Genomic DNA, 10,983 nt, shown 5'->3' with positions numbered 1-10,983 from the left:
CGGCCGCGCCCCTGGCCAGGGTAGGGCCACGGGCCGGGGCCCCCAGGACCTCGACGCCTCTCGTGTGCGAGCGGAAACACCCGTCACTCCTCCGTCCTCGCACACACCCTCCGCCCGGACTCACCAAGTCCTGTCCACACCAGGCCAGGATCTGGTTAACTGGAGAAAACTTGGCCTCCATGAAATCTGACCAATGGAATCACAACTGGACATTTTTTTCTTTCCTTTTTAAAAGTCCTGTGTTACTTTATGTGTCAAAGGCATACCATTGAGCTGTCCACTCTGTGTGCATCTCTAATGTAACTGCAGCTGCTATCAACGCGGGACTGTGCGATGACTTTTCAGAGACTGCGGGCTCTGCACGAGGACACCTTGCAAGAGTTGAGAAACGGTAAGGGGACCAGGAGAGGCAGGGCTGGGACAGCCTGCAGACAGCTCTGGACCAAACGCAGAGCTGGGCCATCGAAATGCATGGAACAGTTTCCACAGGAGGTGGTGTGAGATTTTTTAAAAACATTGTTATTACTCGTTTGCTTTTAAAATTATCGGTCACAAGACTGAAGTTTTTCTTTTTTTTTTTTTAAATCACGGTGTATGCTCTCAAATGGTTATTTTGTTTCTGCTATCCTCAGCTTTCCTCTCAGAATACAGGTGTGAAATCACCTAATACAGGTCCTAGGGAAGGTACACCCCCTTTGAAGAGGGAAGGTGATGCCTACATAACCCTGAACATTGTCTCCCTGACCCTTTCTGTAACCTCACTGGTTCCTCACTGCCTAGTCCCAGAGCTGACACTGGGAACTTGAAAGATGTATTTAACAAGGCTTTCCTCTCACTCGCCTAAAGATAGGAAATAACCACGCTTTATCTAATTCCAATCACCGAAAAGCTTCTTTACCAGAATAACTAATATTTACTGAATATTTACTGAATGTTTATTATTTGCTAGGCACTGGACAAAACCCTTTACTTGTATTATTTCATTTTTAACTCTCAGCACCCTAGTCAATAGCTGTGGTGGAATAAGGCCTGCAGTAAAGGGATTTGCAGGCTCCAGACCAGCTGTTTCTCAGACTCCTTTTTCCACATCCAACGAAAGCGCTTATCCGGTGATCTTCACACTTAACGCAGTGTCTTCTTTTAAAGCAGGCAACACCCCTCTGGGTTTAGAATGTCTGCCGCAGGGACTTCATCAGCAACCAACTACCACTCTTTCAATAATAAAGAGTTGATTACTGTGCCAGGTGCTGGGCTCAATATTGTCCGGATCCCAGAGTACTTCGCTAAAACATCTCTATTGAATGTAATTTATCTGTTTGTAAGAAAGATTTTTGAGCAGCTGGAGGGCAAGGACCACCCTGTCTTACTCAGTTTTGTTTGTTTGTTTTGGCCGCACTGCACAGCTTGTGGGACTTTAGTTCCCCAACCAGGGATTGAACCCAGGCCCTTGCGGAGTCCTAACCACTGGACCACCAGGGAATTCCCTGTCTTACTCAGTTTTATACCTTCAGTGCCTAGCAGGGTGTCTGGTGCATTAGCAACGTCCAGTAAAAAATGTGTGTGAAATGAAGGAGTTGAAAAAGTGAGTGAACAGCCCCCCCATAATTTGGCACTTCAACATACGGCTTAGTTTTATGAAAGAGCATTCCTGGGGACAAAAGGACACAAGCTTCCCCACTCAATTTGTCAGGTTCACCTCTCGGAACACCTTCAGGCAGGAGACCTGGTTCTAGAACTGTCTGTCACTGTTTGGCTGAGATTCTCCTTGTTGAGATGTATCTCCAGGGCTGTTTAATGCTTCCCCTGGGCCATGACAAAGGCAAAGCATTTAGGTTACAAATTAGACCTGATTTCAAGGAAAACCCACGAAGACAAACAATAGAGTTTACATCACTGGGCTTTTACTAAACGATGGTGCTGCCTTCCCCACACTGCTTGCCTCATTGACACGTGTGCCTGATCTGGTCCCAGCGTCTTTCCAGCTTGCTCCATCCTAGTCCGTCAGGTCCGAAAATGTGTCATGCTCCTTTCCACCTCAGGGCCTTTGCACATGCTGTTACCATTGTCTGGAATGCTCTTTCTCTTCCTGTTTGCCAGTTAGCATCTACTCATATTTCAGCTTAGTTCAGATGTCACTTCCTCAGGGAAGCCTTCCCTGAGCCCTCCACCCTTGACCTATGCCCCTGTTATATGCTGACACAGTAGCTCAAAGCTTTATTTCATAGCACTTTCCAGTTTTTCATGACCTATTTGTCATTATTTGATTAAGATCTGTCTCTTCCACTAGACTGTAAACAAAGATTGAGTCTGCTTCGCTCATTGTTGTGTCTCCAGTGGCCAGCAAAGCAATACTTGATGTGCACTCAAATTATTTTGTCTTCGTTTGTTAGATCTCTTAAGCAGGCATTTGGCTGAGAACCCAGAAATCATCATTTACAGGACTGATTAATGTGCCCTCGTTTGATGAAGTTCTCGCAAAGGCCATTCTGGTTTTTAACCTACCGTGTCAGCTGTGGTTCTGATTAATGTGTCTGCTTTCTTAATCTGATCTTATTCACTATTCTCTATCACGTATGAAGTGGTTGCCAAGATGACTGTTTAAGGTGCAGAATCATGAACCTTTCTGAAATGGACCCCAACAAAATTGTCATCACGTGGCTCAAGAGAAACAAAGCTGCATGACTTTGAAGCGGTCACCTAGCTACAGGTGTCTAACCAGAGAAGGGAAATCTCAGGTCAAGGCCACCAAGAAAAACTGCAGGATCGATTAGCCATGGTATACACAAGGTTCCAAAACTCAGCCATGTTCCTGAAATGAACCAACCTTACCCCTTAGAGGCTCTCAATCTCCTGCATCCTATTAGCACTTTTTAGTTAAAACTGTTGTTAAGTGTTTATGTATTATCTTGATTCAGAGTTTCTTTCTTTGGGGGTATTTCTATTTCTGTTTAATAAAGCTGCTCACAAACTCTAAAAATATACTCACATCAGTCTCTTTTGATGGCTGAGATAATTTCTGGCAGGCAAATTACAGTACAATTTAGTTGCCTCCTTTTTTTTTTTTTTTTTTCTATTTTTGGCCCCGGGGCCTGCAGGATCCTAGTTCCCTGACTAGGGATCGAACCCGTGCCTTCAGCAGTGAAAGTACAGAGTCCTAACCACTGGACCATCAGGGAATTCCCGCCTCCTCTTAAGATGAAAGAATGTTGATGACAAAATATAAAGGCTAAAATCTAGTTTCATCTTGCAACTATTTCAACATACTGAGGCTGCCTCTCTTTAACAGAAATTGCTCACATATTTAAATAACTTAGGTTGAGAGAGATAAATTGATAATTTAAGGTTTCCATTTTTGAACTGCAATGTGCTGTAATTCACAAGAATGTGGAAGGGTAAGAATAGGTGTTGTAGATATTATAACCCTATGAGCTAAAATACATTCAGTTACAAAATAACTTTTGACTTCTTTCAAATCCTTTAGTTCCCTGAAATTGTTCTTTTTATCACCTAACCAGTGTTCTCTTTTCACTAGGCAAGTTGACATGCAGCCATAAAACTATCATAAAGAGAAGGAGAAAATTTAATATTTTGTTTCTCAGACAGAAAGTCAGCCTCTCCAGGGACATTTCAGGTTTCTACCTTGGAGGCAACAGTTCAGAATCGACTGCACACTACCTTTCTCAGTCTTGCTCTGTACAAACCAGCCTATCCTGGCAGAAAGCAAGCATTTATAAAGAACATAGCCAGACCTCACCCAATTTCTCTTTTCAGCACCCTAATTAAAAAGGCTAAATGGGGTGGCTCCTCCACTCTCATGAAAATCACCTCTGAAGTAGCACTGAAACCTTTTAACAAAGGGGCATTTATACAGCACAATAGAACTTTGATATCTGCAATGCTTAAAAAAAAATACATTCCCGTTCCTGAGGAAATTAACTTGCCAGGTTTGGTTTCAAGAGACTAACTTTCCTTATTTCACCCCTGTGTCATAAAAAGAAATCCCAGAAAATTATTTTTATTATTAAAAATATTTTTTATTGACTGAATGTGATCAGTATATTCTTTAAAAAATTACAAGTTAAAACAGAAATGTTTTAGTCTTTAATGATAAAAAAATGCATAAAAAACTTGATCTTCCAGCAAGCTTTCGTTTGTATAAGTTGACAGGACTACTACTGACCCAGACAAGAGGGGGCTCTGCTACAGCTTTTGGAACAGAAGGACCTCGACTGTCAGTAACCCAGGAGATAGTTTCTGGTTTAAAATATTTTATATCATATCATTTTATGTCTTTACCCAGCAAAGTTCAGGGCTAAAAACCACAAGAGAACATATTTCTCATAGATTTGGAGCTGACTCTGATAAGCTACTGGTTATAATTTAAATGTATGCACAGGTTTTTAAAAAATCAGATAGTTAAAACAGCATTTTATATGCATGGATTCTCTATTTGATGTTCACACTTTTAAAGAGCTTCTCGAGTATTTAACTGTAGTGTGCATCTTTACAGAGAAGGCTTTTTTTTCTCTTAGCATAATTCCAAGTTTGTATATTATATATAATATACAATTAGGTCTAATTTCTTACACATGAAAAATATTTCTTACACATGAAAATGGTTAACCTGAAGACAAACAAAATATAGATGTTTAAAAATTAACTTTCAGTTTCTGCTCCCCTTTGGTATTAAATGTTGCTTACGAAGGATTACAATCCTGTTTTTGTTTTCAAGGTTAAGTAGTAGGTATTGATGTCTGCTTCCTGCCTTCCACACGGATGAGAAATCGGCTTCTGTGGGAAGGAAATGGAGTTAAATAAAAATCAATGAGCACTGGATGGTGTGCTGTAAACTCCCAGTCTCTAAAAAATTAACTATATGTCTTGATTCTCATCAACATAAGGTCATGCAAAATATTATAAATAGGAAAACTTCTCAGCAAAGAGAAAGAACAGAAGACAGGGAGAGGGCTGCTTACTGCTTTCAGGGTCTTGAAAATGCTCTTATGCTTAAGTGGAAAACAACGGAAATGATTTTACCTTTTAACTGATCAAAATGGATTCTAAAGAAACTTTGCCTATGAAATGAAGGCTTGGTAGAAGGAAACACAAATTAAGAAAGTGCTTACTGGGTCAGTAAGCCTTTTTATAAGACTTGAAACCCCACGGAAAGATTTCTTTCCAGACAGACATTCAGATGAAATGCTGACATGCGAGTTTACAAGCCGATTTTGAAAGCTATGTGAATTCATTTCCTTAGGTTTAAAATTCTGGGTACTGAGAGCAAGAAGTTTGTGATCTGCATTTCTCTTATAAGTAACTGACATTTTACCCTGATTAAATTTAGAAGGTGTGTATAAATAGGTCAAACAAAAGAGAAAGGATTACAGGCCAGACAAACGCACTGCTGTGACTCCACATTATCAGTGTTCCCAAGTTACCTATTAAATATAGATATAAGGTGAGATAAGGAAAGGTGACTTACCCATGATCACCATGAATACACGAATTTGCTTTCTTCAGTTACTGAGAAAGGGTATTTTTTTCAGCTGACTCTTCTGAGACTTCCACATTCTACAAAACAACTCCCAAATTAATACCCAGGATAGAACAACTAGAAGATACTTAAGAGGACAATACACAAATAGAGCGGAAATGCCTTTAAAAGACCTTAGGGAATTAATGAAATACAATAAAGTAATTTCATATAACCACCATAATCCACCCAAAAGATGTATTGATTTCCCGCTCACGTGTGGGGCCCCTGTCTCTAAACCGTAGCTGGAATGTTCTGTTTGCTTTACCATACGTGTTATGGCTAAACCATGGCAACTGGCTGATGCCCAAATGTAACTGGCTCTTTGTCAGCCTTTATATAGACTCTGCAGTGAGCCTTTAGTGAAGACAGAGGTCATCAAGAGGAATCAACAAGTCGTAGCGACACTAATTCATTAGAGTGCCTACTGAGGGTGCAGCATTGTTAGGTTTGGGGGAAATATTTAGAAAGAAAAAGAAGGAAAGAAGAGGAGAAGGAAGCTTGGAAAGATGCTGGTAGACTCCAGTGGTGAACCGGGCCTTGCTCAGCCTCTGCCTCCTCCCACGGGGCCTACGTTTGAACCATGTTGGGATTATTCTTGGTGCTTCCAGACCTCTGTGCTCTTAATTATGCAGCTTCCTCTCTACTGGAAGAGCCTTCCTAGGTATTTTACAATCTGATGTATTTTATTTTATTCATTTAAAAACATCATTCTAGGTTCTTCCTGGTGGCTCAGTGGTTGAGAATCCGCCTGCCAATGCAGGGGACACGGGTTTGAGCCCTGGTCCGGGAAGATCCCACATGCCGCGGAGCAACTAAGCCCGTGCGCCACAACTACTGAGCCTGCGCCCTAGGGCCCGCGAGCCACAACTACTGAGCCCGCGTGCCACAACTGCTGAAGCTTGCACGCCTAGAGCCCAAGCTCCGCAACAAGAGAAGCCACCGCGATGAGAAGCCCGCGCACTGCAACGAAGAGCAGCCCCCGCTCGCCGCAACTAGAGAAAGCCCGCGCGCAGCAACGAAGACCCAACGTGGCCAAAAATAAATAAATTAAATAAATAAATTTATTTAAAAAAAGAAAGAAAAATGAAAAGGTTAAGAACCCCGACAGGTTATCCCGACAGTTGCAAACTAGTGATGAGGATGTCGGTCCCATGTTCTGGTCAAAAGTCCAAATGCGGTTTCAGGCTGTGTCCCCCCGACCCCAGCACCATAGGAAGCCTGCCGTGGGTGAACGAGATGTGGCAGCTGTGCTGTTTTACGCTTTCCCTTTTTCTCTGTTTTTAAATTATTGGGGTTTTTAAAATAGTTAATACCTGAGCATGTTTTCAAAAATATATATATTCTTAAAAATATATATATATAAAATATATATATATATATATATATATTCTTATTCCCATCCCATATGTAGAATACCACATGAATCTTTCAGCGTCCTGCTCTTTTCACTTAATAGTATATCCTGGAAACATTTCTGCATCCAAGACCCTCCTATTCTGTCTCATGGTAATAGTCCATGTGCCACAGCTATTCACTCAGTTCCTTCTTGCTGGACACTTGGATCGCTTCCTAACTCTTGCTGTTATAAAGCAATGCTGCAATGAAAAACTTGTACATATACCATTTTATACACATGCGGCTGTACCTGAACGAGAGATTCCCAAAGTGACACTGCCACTGCAAAGGGTCAGCTCTTCTGCAGTTTTTAGAAAACACTGACAGATTCCTTGCCAGAAGGACTGAATCGCTTTGTGCTCCCCCAGCAATGTGTGAGAGTGCCTATTTCAGAGAAAGGCTTTGAATTAAGACCCTTGTCTTTAGTGACAGACGGCAAAACCCTGGTGAAGCAGACAGGCTGCTCAGAACTTACCCTGCTTCCTTACTGCAAAAATTAAGAATTTTTTACAACAGTATTTACTTTTTCTGTAACCAGTTATACTCTGTTCAAAGGACCAGAGGGGAGGAGTTTGCAAAGTGCATTGCCAAGTAGACTTCTGTTAGTTAAAATTCTGTTTTCCCAGCATCTTTAGAATCAGTTAATAATCCATGGGAAAATATATTACATCTGAAGGCAATATTTTTTTCCAACTAAATGATTATCTGATTATAATCATGTGGGATGTTAAGCAAGAGATTTACTCACTTGCCCTCCCCTGTAAAATGAATGGTTGCGATTGGATCTCTCTTTTGGATCTTTCTAGCTCAAAAATTCTCTTAAACCAACTTTTCACCAACCTCAAATAGCTTTAGCCATTTTTTCAGTCTATAGCTGAGGGTCACTGTTCTGCCTTTTTCCTGAACTCTTCCTATCAGTTCCATTCAAGGAGCATCCTCTGTAGCAGGTATGGCGTGTGCTACATTGGGGAAGCCAGGATGAAGTGAGAGGGGCTCCTTAACGCACTCACGGAGGGGCAGAGACCCATGGATGTAATCAGCTGTCATGTACTGTGACACGCACTCTGATGGAGATGCTTACACAAACACACTCCCAGCTGTGCTATGAGGACAAAAGTGAGGGAGCTCCTGATTACATCTTAGGTAGGAATTTAACATAAAACCCCAAAGGAGAGGTTATTCTGAAATACAGTTGGTTCTGCTATGACACTTGTTTTGAAAACATGCATTTGTTCCAACGCATCGGATATATTAGGGAACAACTTGAGCGTGATGTGAAGTTTGTGTTTGTTAATGTGCGACTTTGTCCACGGGAAAACACTAGGTGAACTGGGCCGGGCCCTGTAGGAATACACCCCCCACGCCCCTCCAACACCACCCGCGGCGTGTCACGAGCCACATCCATCCGCATCTGCTGCTACGACTTTCCATCTACTAACTCTCCTTCTACCACTTTCCAGTAAGTCACAAGCTGCAACCTCCTCTCTGACGCCCAGTTCTACCTACAGACTTCAGGTCTTTTTCAAGGTAAAGTGCCACATTTATGGCAAAATTTGTGTATTTCTTAACTACTTAACATGTATAAAACTGTACTACTATTTAAATTACATTCCTGTCCTTTTAAAAAATGTGTCACTGATAAAGTTTTTGAGTGTTATGCTCAAAACCCCATTTTCCCCATAAACTGTGTGGGTTTTATTGTGCAGGTTTGCACTGGGTGGTGATTTTTAGGAACCCGTATGTCGTGTTATGGCAGATATAACTGTGGTTATCAAAATACTAAACAGGACTGTGATATAATAATACATATCCTTTTTATTAGTGCATTAAATAATAAGATCTAGCAGCAGGCCTAATGGTCTGTAATTCTGAGGTAGTACTAAGTGTAAATGATATTTCAAGATATCTGTAATAACAGTAATATGGTAGGAAACTCTCTGTGATCTCTACTAATGACAGAGTCACAGATAGTATGTACTATGATGGCTTGTTTCCTATATTCATAATTGAAGGAAGTGCTACATTTTAATTAGAAGTTAATAAAAATAACCTTACGTGTAATTTTTATCCCCGTCAAAGTTTATGGATCCCCTGAATTCTATTAAAAAAACTCTGATTAAAAATCTCTGCCCAACAAATCCATAAAGACAGGAAGTGGATGAGTGTCAGCCTGAGGCTGGTGGAGGCAGAGTGGAGAGAAACTGCCAGTGGGTACAAGGTTCTTCTGGAATGATGAAAATGTTCTACAGTCGGACTATGGTGATGGTTGCACAACTTTGTAAATATACTAAAACCACTGAATTGTACGCTTTTACATGGAGGAACTTTATGGTATGTACGTTATCCTTTAAGAAAGCTGTGAAAAAATTTAAAAACCACTACCAATACTTAAAAATATGTTCTGCCTCAATGTAAATAAACTACTTCACTAATGCTTCAAAGATTTTGTCAAGAAAAAAATCTTCCTAGAAAACACCACAAAGTCCACCATGGTTTCTACTCTGAGAAGCTTATATGGCACACATGGCACAAATACTTTTAAAAATCACAATTCAGGGAGCCCATTATTCTTTAAGGTAATCTTTGCAATGATCTGTTGAAGCTAGTGGCAGTGAGCATGTTGATTCTAAAATGGTTAATGTCCTAGTTTCAGATCATCTGTCGCACAGAAAGCGCCATAGAACTCTGAGTCTAACAAAATTCCAATGTGAAGAAGAGCTAAGCAAGAAATGCCACCAGAGAGAGTATTTCATGGAACAAGGCAAGGCTGTTCGCTCTCACTATTTCTATTCAATATCAATCTGGAAGTCTTAACCAGAGCAATAAGGTAAGAAAAAGAAATAAGGCATAAAAATTAGAAAAAGAAATTCTTTATTCACAAATGACATGACTGTGTATGTAGAAAATCCTAAGAAGCTACAGAAAATCTACTAGAATAGGTGGATTTAGCAAAGATGCAATTTTTTTTGACTTTTTTTTTTTCTTATTAGTCATCAATTTTATACACATCAGTGTATACATGTCAATCCCAATCTCCCAATTCAGCACACCACCATCCCCACCACCCTGTGGCTTTCCCCCCTTGGTGTCCATACGTTTCTTCTCTACATCTGTGTCTCAACTTCTGCCCTGCAAACTGGATCATCTGTACCATTTTTCTAGGTTCCACATACCTGCGTTAATATATGATATTTGTTTCTCTCTTTCTGACTTACTTCACCCTGTGTGACAGTCTCTAGATCCATCCACACCTCAACAAATGACCCAGTTTCGTTCCTTTTTATGGCTGAGTAATATTCCACTGTATATATGTACCACAACTTCTTTATCCATTCATCTGTCGATGGGCATTGAGGTTGCTTCCATGACCTGGCTATTGTAAATAGTGCTGCAATGAACACTGGGGTGCATGTGTCTTTTTGAATTATGGTTTTCTCTGCGTATATGCCCAGTAGTGGGATTGCTGGATCATATGGTAATTCTATTTTTAGTTTTTTAAGGAACCTCCATACTGTTCTCCACAGTGGCTGTATCAATTTACATTCCCACCAACAGTGCAAGAGGGTTCCCTTTGTCTTACATTTAGGTCTCGAATCCATTTTGAGTTTATTTTTGTGTATGGTGTTAGGGAGTGTTCTAATTTCATTCTTTTACACGTAGCTGTCCAGTTTTCCCAGCACCACTTATTGAAGAGACTGTCTTTTATCCATGGTATATCTTTGCCTCCTTTGTCATAGATTAGTTGACCATAAGTGTGTGGGTTTACCTCTGGGCTTTCTATCTTGTTCCATTGATCTGTGTTTCTGTTTTTGTGCCAGTATCATATTGTCTTGATTATGGTAGGTTTGTAGTATAGTCTGAAGCCAGGGAGTCTGATTCCTCCAGCTCCGTTTTTTTCCCTCAAGACTGCTTTGGCTATTCGGGATCTTTTGTGTCTCCATACAAATTTTAAGACTTTTTGTTCTACTTATGTAAAAAATGCCATTGGTAATTTGGTAAGGATTGCATTGAATCTGTAGATTGCTTTGGGTAGTATAGTCATTTTCACAATA

At 40.6% G+C, this 10,983-nt stretch overlaps 1 long non-coding RNA gene across 1 annotated transcript in view; it reads right to left on the bottom strand.

The window, feature by feature from the left end:
* Nucleotides 1–4,067: 4,067 nt before the first annotated feature.
* Nucleotides 4,068–10,983, bottom strand: part of LOC112064062 (uncharacterized) — a 21,591-nt gene continuing 14,675 nt past the window's right edge. Inside the window, exons 2-3 of the long non-coding RNA XR_002891343.3 lie at nt 5,483–5,571; nt 4,068–4,791 (exon numbers count right to left, since the gene is read on the bottom strand). This is a non-coding gene — a long non-coding RNA (uncharacterized lncRNA). The remainder of the gene's footprint in view (nt 4,792–5,482; nt 5,572–10,983) is intronic.

Source organism: Physeter macrocephalus, chromosome 19 (genome assembly GCF_002837175.3).
Source record: "Physeter macrocephalus isolate SW-GA chromosome 19, ASM283717v5, whole genome shotgun sequence".
Lineage (NCBI taxonomy): Eukaryota > Metazoa > Chordata > Mammalia > Artiodactyla > Physeteridae > Physeter > Physeter macrocephalus.
Note: the sequence above shows the minus strand (reverse complement) of the source record. Positions and strands in the feature narration are given on the sequence as shown.